Here is a 19,067-nt window from a genome sequence, read left to right as displayed (position 1 = left end):
AAGGTACATTTGGCTTCCAGTTCTGGTTTGGCACTGACTAATGTTTCTTGGGGAAGTCATCCAACAGAGCGAGGCCTCAGTTTCCATCTTTAAGATAAAGGAGTTGAAGTAGATAATCGCTAAGGTTTCTTCCAGCTCGGTGGTTCTTTTACAGTCTATACCCCAGATTGCTTTTCACATTTGTGAAAGTGGCCCTGAAATGCAGGCGACACGGTTGTGTTATATTAATGAGTCTTTATCAAATGGTCCCAGGTGTCCTCATCCCCTCAGTTTAATCAGATCAACTGGCACCAGTTTAATCAGAAGTTAAAAATGAACATTGGGGACAAAATGGCAAACCAACAGTACTTTTTTTGTTGCTATTTCCAAACATTTTTAGGGACAAGACCACAGGGCAGTATTTTCCACAGTATGCCAGTTCCAAGGGATATTAATAGGATCTCCTTGAAAAGGGAGTTTTTTTGGTCACTGGAGGAAATAATATCAAACAGCTAGGGGGTTTTTTGTTATTGTTTTTTTGTTTGGTTTGGTTTGGTTTGGTGGAGATCCTTCAATTATTAATCTCCAGGAGGAAGATTTCTCATCTCCAGGAACTAGAGCTCAGAATACAGTTTTGGAAAACACCATTAGAAAACATTTTGGATCTACTGATTGTTGCCAGCACTGCAGAATTTATCCCCAAAGCAAAATGTAGTGCTTGGTGATGGCTGTATGTACTAAATGTGATATAAGATGATGAAGCTATTTGTTTTTTAATAAACCCAAATGCAAGAATTTATCTATCTACATGGCAGCTCTTCAAATTCTCCCATAGAAGATGATATACTTAATGCAATGTCCAATCAATTCCACCACGGTAATGGGTGGCATGATGCTGGTTGTTTTAAAAGTGCCAGAAGTGGTCTTTTGAAATTGAATTCTGGGTTGGACGTAATTCACACAAAGAAATGTTCTTGTTATGTAATGGTCATACTCCTCAGTTTTCAAGGCCCAAACAGCTTTACTCATCTACATTTTTCGTCAGACTTAACTCCTAATGGCTTTTAGGTATTTTTGAAAGACAAATCTACCACTATGGCAGATTGCATTTTCCAAAGATGTCTGCAATAATCTGATCCCACATGATCTTCTTACAATGAGACCTTGAACCAAATCATAAAAATGGCATGCACCTCTGCCTTGCTCTCGTGGGACACTCATTCTTGGAACCCAGGTACCACGCTGTGAGGAAGTCCAAACAGACCTGTGCAGAGACCACACTGAGAGACCATGCATAGGTGTGCCTAGCCAACAGCCCGCATCGACTGCCAGACCTAGGAGTGACGAGGTCTCCATCTGATTCTGACTTTCAGCCGTGGAATCACCCCAGCCTTCTTCCCAGCTGAAAACCCAGAATCACAGAGCAGAGACAATCTGTCCCCTCTCTGCCCTGTCAGAATTCCTAAACCACAGAATCCACGAACATAGTAAAATGATTATTTTATGTCCCTAAGTTTCAGCGTGGTTTGTTAGGCAGTAGTAGTAACTCAACAACCATGAAAGGATAAAATTTGTTCCCACTGAGGAAATTCAAAAGAATGTGCCAAAAAACGTTTCATTTTATAAATCTATATTTGAGATTTATAACCCTACCCTCTTGGACATTTTTGTATTCAAGACTTTGGGATTTGGTACCCAAATCACCAACATTTTAGCATTTGAATTTCCCCAAATCATAGTTTATTTGTTTAACAGAAAATTTCCAGGGATTTTGGACTCCTACCAACTCTCAGCATGTCCAACCCAATGTGTAGAAGCAGGACTCACAGACTCGAATGTCTTCAGGGGCCTGACAGGTAAAAGAAATCAGTCGAGTAGAGATTTAAGGATTGGGGGAAGTTAGACGATTTCAACAAAATTATTGGTGTGTAACTTCTCCTAGAGGAAAGTGATTTGGTCCCACCTTCCCTTCTGAAACTTTAAAGGAAGCCCTATTGACCTGTCACAATCCCTGGCTCATGCCAGATCTCTTTTACAAGCTCCGAAGGACACGCAGAGCCCTGGGACATCCCCAGAATCTGAATTCTTTGGATGTTGAAACATGGATTCAAAGGTTATTCTCAAACTCACTAAGCCTGATGAATATGCTGGTGCCACAGGGCGGTCTTGAAAGACTCCTCAGCAGAAAAGTAGCCTGAGAACTAGAAACAGGTCATTTGTTCCATGGGATCCCATCAGGTTTCCAGGAATAAAATGCTTTTATTAATTCATCAGTGTGGCTTGGGGTGCTGAGAATTCTGAGCTCTGTGGCTGACAGCTTACCTTCCCCACCAACACTTTTGGTATGTACATTCATAGCAATCTGTGAACAAACAAGCAATTTCTTATTTGTTGATCTTTTTTTTTTTTTCAATTTTTATTGGGGAACAGTGTGTTTTTCCAGGACCCATTGGTCGTTATCCTTCAATCTAATTGTGGAGGGCGCAGCTCAGCTCCAAGTCCAGTCATGGCTTTCAATGTAATTGCAGGGGGCGCAGCCCACCATCCCATGTGGGAATTGAACCAGCAATCTTCTGTAGAGCTCGTGCTCTAACCAACTGAGCATTCCGGCCGCCCCTTGTTTATCATTTTTTAAGATATATTTTCAATGAATTATTATTTTAGTGGTTACCTTCCCTTCTAGACTGGAAGCCTTTGCTTGTTTTGTTTGCTGTTACATCTCCTGCATTTAGCACAGTGCCTGGCATACACCACGTGCATGATAATACTTAATCAATGAACGGTGTCCCATTCATTTAGTCAATGTATATACATTAGACAGTGCCTATGTGTCAGGTATTGGTTTGGAGGTGAGGATAATGTTACAAGTAATACAGGCCCAAATCTGCCCACATGGCACTTAAAATCTAATGAGAGGAAGGGACTGGAGAAATACCCAAGTAAATAAATAAACTGAATAATTTCAGGTAGAGCTAATAGCTATGAAGAAAACAAAACAGTGTCCTGTGATTGAGTAGAAAGTCAGAGGGAAACCCTTGGAAGGACTGTTACTTGAGCCGACTAATGAATGACAGCAGCCAGATGTTTACGAGAATGAGAAGGGGAGAGCAGTAGCAGTGAGGTGAATGTTCCAGTAGCAGAAATAGCCAGTACAAAGGTCCCGAGACAGAACTTGTTTGGCTTATTTAAGGGATATGGTACCTTGAGAACACAGTGTAGTTGGAGCAGATTGGAAGAGGGTCACGTGGCAGGGGATAAAGTTGAGCTTTTGGCAGGGGCAGAGCACGGAGGGCCTTGCAGACCATAGTAGAGACTGATTCCAGGGGGTACAGAGCAGCATGTTGTAACAAGAGCAAAGGAGCTGGTAAGCCCAGGCCCGTCCCTCATGGACCTAAATTAAAACACAAATACACATACGACAGGAACAGAAACTTCATTAGTTACAGCTGCAGTCTTCCAGGTGCTACCTCTCACACGAGGCCTCTGAACTTCAGGACACCTGACCCCACGGCTGCCTTACGTTGGGATCAGCTGCCAGCAGTACAGCTCGCCAGGGACTGGTCAGCAGCTCACTCGCTCTAGAAATTCTGAGTTCTTGTGGGGCAGATGTCAACCCGGTTCCACATCATTATCATTATAACAATAAAAACTTCCAGAGCTGCTTTACTGCAGGCTGGATGAATCAGACTGCAATATCAGGAGCCAGGCCACAACAACAAAACTATTTGGGGTTAGCCAGGCTGTGACAACCCAGGGGCCCCCTCCTCCACCAAGCCAGGGCTCCTGGCCTCTCTCTCTCATGAGCTCCTTTGGGGTTTCCCCTCCCACAGACTCCGCCCTCTGTCTTGATCTATTTAGTTGGAGCAGCCAACTCACTGCTGCTGCCCTCTCAGACCCCCAGGTTCTCCTCTCATCTTCTGTGGCAGGGAATGCTTCTGGCCCCTGTGGACAAGACCTAGTAGGTATGTGTCTGAAAAACGAGTGTGAAGGGGGTTGAGGGTAAGGGGATAAGCGATGGGAAAGGGGAGTATGGGGCGGTGCATGGTGGGCCCAGGTGAAGAGGTTGAAGAGACGAGGTAAAAAGATAGCTTTGTAATTGGATGAGGTAAGAGTTATCTGGAGTATTCAAGAGGGATAAGATGGAAATTGGGTGCAGTCTTGGAGGGGTGAAAGGGACCCGTACACAGTTTATGTTAAAAGGTCAATGTGAAAAATAATCTGTAACTTGTTGTTTTGTAACCATAGCTTGGTTCTGAAAGAGAGACAACAGAATTCAAGCTTTGGGGTAAAGGTCTGCAAATACAGTTGATCCTTGAACAACACAGATTTGAACTGCGTGGGTCCACTTATACACAGATTTTGTTCAGTAAATACGTATAGTACTGTAAATGTATTTTCCTTGTGATTTTCTTTTGACTAGCTTACTTTATTGTAAGAATACAATAATACATATAACATACGAAATGAGTGTTAATCAACAGTGTGTGTTATTGGTAAGGCTTCTAGGGGACAGTAGGATATTAGTAGTGAAGCTTTGGGGGAGTCAAAAGTTATTCATGGATTTTCAACTGCGTGGGGTGCGGCGCCCCTAACCCCCTGCTTGTTCAAGGGTCAACTATACGTGAAACATTTTGTGAACTTCTTGTTCAGTAGTACCATTGTACCAAATAAAGGCCAATGATTTTGCAATGATACGTGACCAGCAAGAGCTATGCAGGTTAATAAATACTGGGCAGATGGCTCCAGGCCAGTGAACATGCCAAATGTGAAATTTCAAAATAATCAATCTCAGGATTTGGGAGCTAAACTGACCCACTTGCCTGGATGTGTTTTTGTATTTGAAGGCTTTCAGGCAGAGCATGCTGTCTCCATTGGTTCAGTCTTCACCATTTCCTACTGCTCACCGCACATCAGCCAGCGGTGTGGAATTGTTACCTGGTTGAGCCCTGGGGGATTTGAGGTTGTGACCACTGGTCAACTAAGAAACGTCATTTTACCAGGGAGGAAGGGAGGAGATTCCTGTAATATGTTGATGAAACAATTAGCTATTTGTGAAAAATTGGGTAATGCTGGGGTGAGTGACCTAGGGGTTAAAGTAAGAGGCTGAAGGAGAATTTGTTCAGACCAACTGGAATAGAAGAAGAAAAAAAAAAGGATACAATTTTAAATTGGTGCTGTATTATTTCTTTACTAAAGCAATTAAACAGAAATTATCTTTTTAGTACCAATAATTTTGTGAGGTAGATTTTAGATATAACTATTCCCACCTTACAGACTGAGAAACTGAGGCAAAGAAAAGTGCCTCAATTTAGCATCTTACCTTGATTCAAAAACTCCTCCAAAACGTGAGTTCTGTTATATAGTCAGTCTGATAAGCAAACTTCATAAAACTTGTGAGCAGTAAAATTTGTATCCTACAGTTTAAAAATAATTATTTCATTAAGTGGTTCACCAGGAATCCTAGAATTAGCTTTCTAGCAAATTATAAAAGTAGTAAGTACCTCTCCTTTCCTCTTTCTTTCTTTCCCTCTCTTCCCAGAAATTTCTTTCTTTTTCTTTTTCTCAATGCCTCTCTTTTCCAAAATGAGAAAATCTATTCCTAGTTTTTTCTTAGTCCTTTACAATTGTGGATTGTACTGATTAGTTAGCTAATCACCATTTAATGCATTTCTATGTGTGTTACTCTGACCAAGGATTTACATTTGAAGACATTATCACAAATGAAAGACTTTGCTTTCTGTTTGAAGTATTAAGACTCTGGTGAGGAGTTAACTGTGAATGGCGAGTGGGATTCAGGAAGCAGCCTTTTCTCTCAAGGTTAGAAAGTGTACTTGAAAAGAGAAGAGGTTATGGAAGAGATTGACTGTTATGGTTATAGAGTCATAGTCCCCCAAGCTGCTCAAAGCAGGACTGACCCCCCTTCTCTCAGAGGGATTGACCTTCCCTTCATTCTGTTCATTTTTCATGTTGCCCTATTAAACAGAAACAACAGATCCAAAATGGAGTCACTTGTGGTAAGCCCCACTAAGACTTAATACCTAACCTAACTGCAGTTTTTAACCTCTCCCAGGAGTGGAATTTTAAACCAATCAGTCTGGAATGTCCTGGTCTGTTCTAGTGATCTGCCTGATAAGATCTCCTGCCTTCACCTAAACGAAGGTATCCTTGCCTGAAATAATCCACTCTTTTAACTTTCTTGTCCTACCATGTTTCTGGCTATAAAAACCTTCTGTTTTGTACAACTCCTCAGGAGCACTTTCTTATTTTACTGGGTGGGTTGCTGCTTCGTTCATGAATCGTTCAATAAAGCCAATTAGATCTGTAAGTGTGGTCAGTTGAATTTTGTTCTTTAATAGCTCTGTTTACTGCTATTCTTACTTAACAGTCACTTGTTTGTTTCTTGAAGTCCCAGACAACATTCCTAGGCCTCCTGTGGTTCCACTGTCTGGTAACAAGTTTTCTGTGACATAGTGTAGGTTTGGGACTAGGATTTTCCTGGTTTATCCTCTTTGGATAAGTAAACTGCTCTCCGGGGCTCCCATATGAAAGGGAAATGAGTTTAACAGTATCATTTTGTGACTTTAATGAGCATTTCTTACGAACACTTTTCTATTAAACTTTTATTTACTGAAACATTGTAAGAATAGTACAGAGCTTCTGTATACCCTATACCCAGATTCACCAGCTTTTCAACATTTGCCACATTTGCTTTATCCTTTTGTCTCTTCCTTCTTTTCCCTCTTCTCTCCGTCCTTCATCCCCCCACTGCTTTATTTTTTTCTGAACTATTGGAGAGTCGGTGCTCCTTCAGTATATATTTTCTAAAAATAAGGGTATTCTTTTATATAACCACAATATAATTAACAAATTTCAGAAATTTAATATTGATAAAATAATTTTACCTAATCTACAGTCTATATTCCAATTTTGTCAATTGTGCAAATAATATTTCCCCACACACACTATATGAGATTATATCACTGTCTTTAGTCTCCTCTAATCTGGAAGAGCTCCTCAGTCTTTGTCTTTAATGACCTTGACATTTTTGAAGAATGTAGGCCAATTATTTTATGTGTTCTTCAATTGGTTTATCTGGTGCTTCTTCATAATTAGATTCAGATTATGCGTCCCTGGCTGGATTATTACATGAGCAATTTTGTGCACTATGGAGACACATGATATCTGTCTGCATCTATTGCGTGATGTTAATTTTAACCACCTAGTCACTGTTTACTTCTTCACTGTATACTTATTACTGTACACTTACAACCAATAAACTGTCTTTGGAAAGACAATGAAACCATGCAAATACCCTGCTCATCAAGCATTTCCCCCTTGATTTCTCATTCATTCTTGTTCAAACCAATCGTTTCCATGATGGTTGCAAAATGATAATTTTCCAATTATACCATCGCTGCCACTACATTTATCAAATGGCATCTGTGGTAGGGAAGAGTCTTCTTTGCTATGTCATTTTTTTGTTTGGTTATAGCTTTAGTGACATAATTCACATACCTTATCATTAATTCACCCTTTCAAAGTATACAGTTCAGTGATTTTTCTCTTTTTTTTTTTATGGTAAATTACACATGATGTAAAAATTACCACCTTAACCATTTTTAACTGTACAGTTCCGTGGTTTAAATACATTCACATTGTGCAACCATCACCACCATCCACCCCCATAGCTCTTTCATCTCTTAAATCTGAAACTCTATTACCTGTTAAACAATAATGTCCCACTCTCCCCTCCCGCCAGCCACTGGCAATCACCACTATACTCTCTGTCTTTGACTACTCTAAGTGCAGAGGAATCATACAGTATTTGTCTTTTTGTGCCTGTCTTATTTCACTTACCATAATGTCCTCAAAGTTTATCCATGTTGTAGCATGTTGCAGAATTTCTTTCCTTTTAAGGCTGAATAATATTCCATGGTATGTATATACCACATTTTGCTTGTTCATTCACCCATGGATGAACACTGCGGTTGCTTCCAAGTTTTAGCTATTTTGAATAATGCTGCTATGAACACAAGTGTACAAATATCTTTTCCAGATCCTGCTTTTAATTCTTTTGAGTACCCAGAAGTGGAATTGTTGGATCATATGATCATTATATTTTTAATTTTTTGAGGAACCACCATATGTTTTTCATAGCAGCTATGCTATTTTACTTTCCTACCGACAGTGCACAAGGGTTCCAGGTTCTCTACATCGTCACAACACTTGTTATTCTCTCTTTTTTTGACAGCAGCCATTCTAATGAGTGTGAGTTGGTACATCTTATAGGTTTGATTTGCATTTTCCTAATGATTAATGATGTTTAGCATCTTTTCATGTGGTTATTGACCATTTGTCTATCTTCTTTGGAGAAATGTCCATTCATGTCCTTTGTCCATTTTTGAATTGGGTTGTTTGTTGTTGTTGCTGAGTTTTAGGAGTTCTCTATATATTTGGATACTAAGCCCTTCCAGATATATGACTTGCAACCCGTTCTTTGGGTTGCCTTTTTACTCTGTGGATAGCATCTTTTTTTTTTCTCTTAAGATTTTATTGGGGAGGGGGAACAAGACTTTGTTGGGGAACAGTGTGTACTTCCAGGACTTTTTTCCAAGTCGAGTTGTTGTCCCTTCAATCTTAGTTGTGGAGGGTGCCGTTCAGCTTCAAGTTGTTGTCCTTTCAGCCTTAGTTGTGGAGGGTGTAGCTCAGCTCCAGGTCCAGTTGCCATTGCTAGTTGCAGGGGGTGAAGCCCACCATCCCTTGCGGGAGTCAAGGAGTTGAACCAGCAACCTTGTGGTTGAGAGCCCACTGACCCATGTGGGAATCGAACCAGCAGCCTTTGGAGTTAGGAGCACGGAGCTCCAACCGCCTGAGCCACCAGGCGGGACCAGTGTATAGTATCTTTTGATGTTCAATTTAAAAGATGTTTCATGAAGTCCAATTTGTCTATTTTTTCTTTTGTTACCCGTGCCTTTAGTGTCATATCCAAGAAATCATTGTCAAATCCAATGTTGCAAAGCTTTTGTCCTATTTTTTTCTTAAGAGTTTTATTGTTTCAGGTGTTACATTTAGGTCCTTGATCTATCTTACATTAACTTTGTATATGGTGTTAGGTAAGGGAGATATGTACCTCCCCATTAGATGAAGCAAGAGTGGCAAAATCTTGCAAGTTCTGAATCTGGCTGACAGGGAAATGAGTGTCCGTTGCGCTGTTCTCTCTATTTTTGTATCATGTTTTTGTTTTGCTGTTCCGTGCTCCTGGGGTCCCCCATTCTTGGAGCCAGAGTGGCTCCCTAGGTCTGCACACTCGGGTCATCACTGTCCAGGGAGAGGTTTGTTTCCTGACCGGGTGGTGATCTCCAAGAGGGAGAGGCCTGGGCTGTCTCTGTCACCACTGTGTCCTCAGCATAACCTAGCACAGTGTGACAAGTGAATGAGCCAGTGAGTGAACTCATTCACTGTGTAGAGAAGTCATCACATCAATTAAAAGAAAATATTAATAATATTTGTCAGGTTTTGACTATGGACCATATTTGTGCTAACTACATTACTATTATTAATAGTTGTGATTAGTAGTAACAACACCAAATAAAAAATTAATCATAACAAGCCATGAGATTACTTGCTTTTCTCTAAATCCTCCATACGTCCAGTAATGCTCCCTCCATCCTTTCTCCCCCTCCAGTCATATTCCTTCTATGTCTCTTCTAATTCTAACTCTTCATCTATTATTCTTCCCCTCCTCTTTAAAGAAATAGAGGACTTAACACAATAAACCAAGTAGATCTAATAGCCATATACAGAACACTCTACCCAACAACAGAATATACATTCTTCTGAAGTGCACATGGGACATTTATTAGCATCAACTATACGAGTATGTTAGGGCACAACTTAAGTCTCAATATATTTAAAAATTTAGATACCATGCAAAGTATCTTCTCTGACTATAAATGGGATGAAGTTAGAAATAAATAACAAAAGGAAAACTGTTTATCTAGTCATGTGATAATAGACATTTGTATTTTTCTAGTTTGGAACTACCACATCATAGTTGCTATGAACATTTGTGTACAAATCTTTGTATAGACGTATGTTTTGTTTCCCTTGAGTAAACACCTGGAAAAAAATTGGCTTATTATGAGTGAAATTAAGTATCTCTTAAATGCCATTTTTCTATCCTTTGTGATTGTTCATTCATGTCTTTTGCCCATTTTCCTATAAGATTTTGATCTTATTTCTCTATCTTTAAAATTCTTTATCTGGTGGCCAGTTAGCTCAGTTGGTTAGAGTGTGGTGCTGATAACACCAAGGTTGCCAGTTCAATCCCCACATGGGCCACTGTGAGCTGTGTCCTCCTTAAAAAAAAAAAAAAATTACTTATGTATTAGAAATATTAGACCTTTCTTTTATACATATTACAGATATTCTCTCCCAATTTCTCATTTATATATTAATTTTTCTTAGCGTTTTTAATGCAAAATTTAAAATTTTTATATAGTCAAATATATTTGTTTTTTCTTTATTGCATCTGGATTTTGAATCATGATTAGAAATCCTTTCCCTATACCCACATTATAGAGAAAATCACCTATGTTTTCTTTTAGTATTACCATGGTTTTATTTTTCACATTCAGATTCTTTACCCATTTAAAGTTTATTTTTGTGTGTGATGTGAGAAAGGGTATAATTTGTCTTTTTCTAAATGACTATCCAGTTGTATTGGGATATCAAAGTCCTTGATTCTTTTTGCCTCAGTGATTTGAAAAAAAAAATCACTTTATCATATTCTGTATTTCCATATGTACTTGTGCTTATTCTGGATTTTCCATTTTATTCCATTGATCACTCTAATTCATGTGCCACCACCACATTGTTTTAAGAATAGAGGTTTTTCAATATCAACCTGTCTAGAAAAAGAAAAAAATGTAAAAGTAATTTTATTGGGATCATGTTAAATTTATAAGTTAACTTAGGGAGAACTGATGGTTTGATGACCTAACCATAAGCAAGGGATATCTTTGCTTTAGTTAAAGTTTTCTTTCTTTCTTTCTTTCTTTCTTTCTTTCTTTCTTTCTTTCTTTCTTTCTTTCTTTCTTTCTTTCTTTCTTTCTTCCTTCCTTCCTTCCTTCCTTCCTTCCTTCCTTCCTTCCTTCCTTCCTTTTTTCTTTCTTTCTTTTTCTTTCTTTGCCAAAGAAAGATATGTTTGAGGTAAATATATATATAAGAAAATCTGAACCAGAGATTACTTCCATGAGACAAGAAGTCTGTCTTGCTTTCTTTCCAATAAAGGAAAGCGGCAATTTTAAAACAATAGTAATATATTGCTTGATTATCTTTAATTGTGTTCAGGAATTGTAAGCAGTTTGGTCTGCAGTATTCAAGTTTGCTAGATATCACTACTTTGAGTGTGATGGGTAGTTGCTTCTAGGTATAAATGATAAGCATAATCACTCTAAGGCTTTTTTGTTTTTGAAGTGGTCTTAGATCCCTCTGAGAATCCAAAAGCTGTGGACTCCTTTTCTCCCAAAATATATCAGCTCACAACATTTTTCTATAGGGGAGGAAGGGGTAGAGACTCCCTGAAGCCAAATCTTGGATGCTAGGTTTGTACCCCTGTACTACTGATAATGTATTATAGGCTTCCAACCCTGCAGCTGCATAGGCAATATCCACAGGTTTTGATACTTTACCCACGGACATTAATACATATTATTCATGCTCCTGTATTTCTTCTGAGGGATTTGTAGTTTAACATAATCTGGTTCTGAGCAAATTTTAATTTGGCATGGAAAGCCCCACCAAGAAGGTGACAGTGTTGTCCATGTGAAAGGACTAGAAAGAGACTACGTATCTACCTTCTTCCTCCACTGGTGGTTAATCTAATTCCATACTAAGAATCTAACATTTATATTCTAAAGGATTTATACCTTGAGAATAAAGTACTTGATGCCACACGCAAACATATTTTGAGTATTAAAGAAGAGGAAGCTGTGTTCTGGAAACCCCCATATCTACTAATTAATCTATGCCAGGTTTGGAAATCTCACGCTACAGCTGACAGTTCTGGGAGAAAAGGGCAAGAAACCAGACGACAGAATTGCTACTGATGTCACTAGTACTCCTCCGATTCTCATAAATACTAAATCCAAGTACTACAGAAGGGGGCAAGATAAGACACCCCTAGAACTCTGCTTTGTGGTGATCCTCCGAGGGCTAACCTGGGGACATTTGCATGTGATGTCACATTCTAAGGACTTGCACAGAATGCCTGCTGAGGAGATAAGACTGGAGGGAAATATGCATGGACAGATCATAAACGGCCTTCTTTGCCACCATGCAGTTTGGATTTTATTCTGAAACAAAGGGAACTACTTAAGTGCAATGACATGATTGGACCTACTTTTTGGGTAAATCATTCTGGCTATTAGACAATGGAATCGGGGGTGGAGAGGACAGCTGAGGAAAGAAGACTAACTAGGAGACTATACTAAAGGCTGTGGAAGGCACGAGGCAGGACTGAAGAGATTTGGGGGTTGCATTAGGAGGACCGATCCAGGATGGCTGGGTGTACTTACAAGGATGTGAGAGTGTCAGTCTTGGAGATCACACCCTTTCTCCTTAGCCAAATGATCTCCCTCAAACTCATTTTTCTGTCTCACGCCTGAACTGCGAAAGGAATAAAATGTTCTTTAGTCCCAAGTGCTGTCAGTGTGGAGACACAGACAAGAAAAGAGGAAGTAGGAAGTAGGCATGAGGTGTTAGCTAACCCTACATTGGTAATCATATTGCAATACATAAATGTATCATACCAACATGTCGTACACCTTAAACTTACACAATGCTATACATCAATTATATCTCAATAAAAATAAACTGTGAAAATTAAACATGTACTGATTAATGGTTAGGAGGCCAATATTGTCACGGTGTTCAGTGATTTATGAACCATTGGCTTAACCCAGGTTGTTACGGGTCCACAGCTGGGGCACGCTTTTATGAACATGGTACATTTGTGTGGGGTGATTTTGCTTTCAAAATACTTCTATTTTCATTCTCCTTTTTACTCATCCAAGAATAGCTTTCTTATTCTTTCCACTGGGTCAATTGGTGGTTTGGTTTGGACTATATTAAAACCATTTTCCAAGTGGATTTTTTGCCATGGTTTGAGTTTCCCAAAACACCACTGCTCCTGCAGGTTTGACCAACTTTATTTATTTTACTTAGTAATAACATACATATAGTAAAGTACATAAAGTATACTAATCTTAAGCATGTAGTTTGAATTTTTACTTATGTATACATCTGGAAAACCACCATCAAGATGAAACTAGAATATTTCCTGCATCCCATGAGATTCTTTTGTGCACTTTTCTTTCTATTCCCTGAAGTGTTGATCTCTTTTCTGATTTCTAGAAACAGCTTTTAGTTTTGCTTGTTCTTAAGCTTTATATAATTGGAATCCTGTATTAGAACTCTTTTGTGTATGACTTCTTTCATGTAACATAGAATCCCTGAGATTTATTCATTTTGTTGCTAGAGCCAATTATCCTTTTTTTTCAAATTGATGGATAGTGCTCCATTATATACATGTATCACAATTTATCTGTTTGTTGATGAACATGTGGGTTGTTTCATCTTTTGGATTTTATGAATAAAGCTGCTATAAATGTGAGAGAACACATGCACTCATTTCTCTTGGAGATAAAGAATGAAATTGTTGTATAATGGAACAACTGCATATTTAACTCTAGTAGGAACTAACAATGGTTTTCCAAAGAGATCGTATCATTTTGCACCCCCCACCAACAATTTATGATATCTACAACCTTGAAAACACTTGATATTGTCAGTCTCCTAAATCTTCGACTTTCTGGGATGGAAATGGTAGTCTCTTATTGTGGTTTTAGTTTGTGTTTCCCTGATGAATCATACAAAGCCCTTGTGAGCTTTACTTCAGATTTTATTGACCATTTGGATATCCTCTTTTTCCAAGTTCCTTTTCAAGTCTTTTGCCCAGTTTTTATTGGATTGGTTGTCTTTTTCTTATTGATTTGTAGGAATCTTTTTTAATGGTGATTCTGAATCCTTTGTAGATATGTGTATTACAAATGTCTTCTTCTAGTCTATGACTTGCTAACAAATTTATTAGTAGAATAAAAGCAAATAGAATTTCCCGTTCTTAAGCTACAGATAATAAGAAGACTGAGGAAAAAAGTCTGAGGCATAGTTCATCATATTCTTATGAGTTAAAGTGAGTCATGTTATCAGATAAATTTTCTAAAAAGGTAGTAACTTAGTTCAGTTCAACTAGTCATTTGTGGAGCATCTGTTAACACCCTTCAGGGCTCCCAGGTATGTAAGATAATCTCTTCCCATGAGGTGTTACTGTTCAGCGAGAGGCAAACTAGTCAAGCAAGACCACTATAGGATGTGAAAAGGTATGTGTGATGTGCAGTGGGAGCATGAACGAAGGGGAACGTAATTTGGCCTAAGAGGAGACCGTACTAGAAAAGAATGGGTCTTGAAGATGGAGCAGGAGTTTTCCATGGTTGGGTAAGCCCTGCAGGAAAAGGGAACATAAGCAGCAAATGTCCAGAGGAATGAAAGGGCCACGTTGCAAGGACCAGCAGGGCTCAAGTGTGGCCAGAATGCAGTGACGGAGATGAGGAATGACTTGTAATAAAGTAGAAAAAGTGAGCCCAGCGTAGATGCGGAGAACCTTGTCAGCACTGTTAAAATTTGGGACTTTATCTTGCGTGCTGGCAAGCCACCTGAGGAATTTGAAAGCATGGCGGTACTAAGATCAGGTCTAACAATACTAGATATCTTTTCTGGCCTCGAACCCCTTTGGAAGTCTAGTAAAGCCTATGAATTCCTAAGAATAATCATTTTAAATGTATAAATTAAAATACATAGGAATGAAAAGGAATCTAAGACTGTTAAAAATACTTCTTAATTATGATATTTGTTGTTCTTAGCACATTAAAAAAAAACCTACTGGTAGGTCTAATGATTATCATAATGTCAAAGCAATGAGTGTAAGTGATGTCTTGAGATACATGTTTCAACTGAAATGTGATATGAAGATATCTGTAATTTCTGTTGATGACAGTCATGGGTTCCGCTAATACTATGATTTGTTACCCTCTTCATCAAAGGAAATACTAACTTTCAGTGAGATGTTAGTGAAGATGAAAATGCACGTTTCTCACCAAGGTCACACACCCAGTGAATTCTATGTGTGCGTCCCATGTTAAGATTCCTTGTGATTAGAAGGATAACCCGGCTGATAGAATAGACTAGGAGGAGGGATAAACTGGAGGCAGGGAGGCCAGTTAGGAGGCCATTTCAATGGTTTAGATAAACCCAAATGGAGGCCTGGTGTTTGAAAATAGAATTGAGGTGTGTATGTTGGGAACAGGTTGGGAAATGGCTGGGGAAGTGGGAGAGAGGAGTGACTAGAGGAGTTCCCTGAGGTCCCGAGCTTAGGTAAGAGGGATGATGGCAGTACAAGCCACACTAGCTCTTAATATCCAACGAACATTGCAATAATATCCTACGAACCGGCTAGTAGTGTCTGTTCTTGCCCCACTATAGTCTAATTTCAACAGAGCAATCAGAGGGCACTTTTAAAACATAAGTAAGATTACATAATGTCTCTGCTCAAAGCCCTAATATTTGGCCCCTTTGGGGCCAAAGTCCTTATGCCCTGTATGATCTGGACCCCTATCCTCTCTCTGACCTCATCTCCTATTGTTTCCACCCACCCCCTCCACCCCCTCTCCGACTCACAGTGTTCCAGCCACAGTAACTCTTTTCAAACATACAATGGAATGTTTCTGCCTTTGCACTGACTCTCCCCTCAGTCGGTAGCAGTCCTCCTTAAGTTAGACACGTGCCAACTCCCTTAACTACTTCATCTTTGCTCAAAACTCTTCAAGTCTTTGCTCCTTTAACCTCCTTGAGAGCATGGCAATTAGGCCTACCCCGACAACCCTATATAAAACAGACTCTCTTCAAGTCCCACTGACTCTGCTCTGTGTTTTCCTGCCTTTTGTGTATTCTATCAGTTATTCAACTTATTTTCTAACTCCTCTTACTAAAATGTAAGCCCCATGAGGACAGGGGTCTTTGTTTTGGTCACTGTAGTTCCAAACCTAGAGCAGTGTTTGGCACATAGCAGCTACTCAGGAGATATTGTATGAATGAATAGGAGATGGTGATACATCTCAAAAAAAAGGGGAGGGGAGGCAGGCAGGAGAGGAGTAGAAATTTCAGGGAATAATAATTAAAAAATGTTATTGATTTAACATACTGAGGAAGGATCTGTGGGTCATCCTGGGGGAGGTAGATAGCTGAGGTCTGGGGATTATGAAAAAGAAAGATAGGTACAGAATTGTAGATTTGGAAGCTGATTAACATGTGTGGCATAGTCAAAGGTTTGGCTAGTTCAGAGAGTACCTGTAGACCGATGAAAGAAGAAAACATAAATTTTTTGGAAAACCTAATGTTTAAAACATAGTCAGAAAGGAGGTGATAACTCTTTCCACTGTTCTTCTTTTGCTGTCGAAGAACATATAGTAATTATTAAATTTAAAAGAGGAAAAGTATGGTGATCCAGAGAAATTGGTGAGACAAAATATATTTTTAAGTTACATTTTAAAAACATGTATAATGTGTTTTTCTCATTTTGGCAACAGTGCTGTTGTAAAACAGTGGGGTTTTGTGTGTGTTACAAATGTTTTGTTTCAGCATTGTTTGTATTTTGTGTTTTCTAGCTGACCTAACACAAAGGCACCAGGTCAAATTTCTATGGCTTCTTGAGCCTCAAAAGAGAAATGGTGATGATTTGCTGTAATACTAAGCAATCATATATTAAAATGTACTTGATTGGGGGTTTAAGTAACTAAGAAATGCAAAAAAGACTGATGTGAGAAGTTGCAAAAGTCTAGGCTTGTATATTTGAAAGAAATGTATCAAAGTGCAAAGCGGTCACATCCTGTAGTGACTTAATTTAGAGACTTCACCTATAGTGGTTGAAAAGAGAAAGCAAATTTAGGTGTGAGAGAGAAGAGAGGGATTTAAATAGTGCAGGCACTCATATCTGCCATTCCCCTCAGTTAATACACTTTTCTATGTAAGTCTGAGAAGCAAGGCTTAAAGAGGCCATTCCATTAACTGGTATTAGTTTTCACATGCTCTTAGTGTAAGCATTTTACTGTGTTAAGCGTAATTCTAGTGTTTCATGTAAACTTTTGTAATCAACTTGTCAAATTCCATTAAAAATCTCTTTGGAGATTTTGTTTGAGGTTGCATTGAATTTATAGATTGAGAAACTTTATCTTTAAAATGCTGAGTCTTCCTATCCAGGAACATAGTCTGTCTTTCCAGTTATTTAAAGCTTCTTTTATGTCATTGTTTCTTTCATAGTTAGTCTTTAGCATTTTTCATAGATGTGTTTTTAAGTGATGTAGTGGCTTTGTTGCTGTTTTGAAAGGATCCCCTTTCCCTAACAATTTCTAACTGGTTATTGTTGGAGGATTACAGACTATTACTTTTTCAAATGTTTATCATATACTTGACTGTAGTACTGAATTCTCTTATTAGTTCTACTAGTTTAACTATAACCTCTGAAGTAGTTTTCTCTCAGCCTTTCCATTTCCTTATATCTGATGCCTCTTTTCCTGTATGTTTCCTGTATGTTGATTAAAGCCTCCAATGTAATAGCCAATAGTAGGGGTGGAAGTAGGTATTCCTGTTCGCAATTTTGAAGGGAATGCTGGTTTTGGATGTTTCTCTATTAAGTATGATGCTTGCTATACGGTTGTGGTAAATTCTCTATAAGGAAGTTTTCTTCTCTTTTTAGCTCTCTAAGGCATTTTAATAGGAATGGTATTAAATTTTGTCTTGCGTATTTTTCAGCATAAAATGATCGCTTGGTTCCTATTTCCTTTAATCAGAAAGTATGGTGATTTGTATTAATAGACTTCATAACATTGAAGCAGTCCTGTGTTCCTAGAATAAACTCTTGGTCATAATGTAATAGTCCTTTCATAAACTACCAGATTCTGTGCTAATATTTACTGTACTGGGGAGTTTTGCTTCTATGTTCATAAATGAAATTTATTTCTTGTGTTTTCTTGGGGGTGGTAAGTGCTTTCTATTTTGGTTTGTTATCAGGATTATGTTTGTCTCAGAATGAAATGGAAAGCTTTTTGTCCTTTTCTTTGCTCTGGCCAGTTTATGTAACAAAGGAATTATCTGTTCTTTGATTGTTTGGTAGAATTCTCTCATAAACTCTTCTGGGCCTGGTATCTTTTTTAGGATCTTTAACTAACTTTTCTATTGCTTAAATGATGGTTGGTCTAGTCAGGTTCTCTATCAGTTCTTGATTCCATTTTATGGTTTATATTTTCCATAAGATTATCGACTTCATATTAATTCTCAAATTTGTTTGTATAAAATTATACAAATAAAATTTTGTGGTAATTAAAATTATCTTCTGTAGAAATAGTTACATCATCTCTCTAATTTCTTTTTTTATTTTTATTAAAGTTGATTGGTGTGACAATTGTTAGTAAAGTTACATAGATTTCAGGTGTACAATTCTGTAATACATCATCTATATATCACATTGTGTGTTCACCACCCAGAGTCAGATCTCTTTCCATCACCATATATTGGATCCCCCTTACCCTCATCTACCACCCCCCTCCCCGCTTACCCTCTGGTAACCACTAAACTATTGTCTGTGTCTATGAGTTTTTGTTTCTTCATTTGTTTGTCTTGTTCTTTTGTTGTTTTCAATTTTATATACCACATATCTCTCTAATTTCTAATGTTGTCTGTGTTCTCTGCTTAGAGAACTGTAGACATTTAAATTGCATCCTATTGAATTGAAAACAATGAGAGATAATTTCTATGGCAGTACTATTGTAACCAGACTAAGTCTCATACAGCAATTTAAAATTCAGGTGTTGAGGCATTTGTGTATCTTGGAAGGAAAGCCTGAAAAAAATTGAATGGTAGAATATAACTACCATGTTTCCCTGAAAATAAAACCTAGCTGTACCATTAGCTCTCAT

At 38.4% G+C, this 19,067-nt stretch overlaps 1 protein-coding gene across 1 annotated transcript in view; it reads left to right on the top strand.

The window, feature by feature from the left end:
• The first annotated feature begins 3,836 nt into the window (after positions 1–3,836).
• The window catches only part of ATOSA (atos homolog A), a 110,531-nt gene continuing 95,300 nt past the window's right edge, over positions 3,837–19,067 (top strand). The window contains exon 1 of the mRNA XM_019747072.3: positions 3,837–3,941. The gene's annotated coding sequence lies outside the window, so the exon portion shown is untranslated. The remainder of the gene's footprint in view (positions 3,942–19,067) is intronic.

Source organism: Rhinolophus sinicus, chromosome 3 (genome assembly GCF_057876585.1).
Source record: "Rhinolophus sinicus isolate RSI-liver-muscle chromosome 3, RSI-T2T, whole genome shotgun sequence".
NCBI classification, from domain to species: domain Eukaryota; kingdom Metazoa; phylum Chordata; class Mammalia; order Chiroptera; family Rhinolophidae; genus Rhinolophus; species Rhinolophus sinicus.
This window is presented reverse-complemented; position numbering and strand designations above follow the sequence as displayed.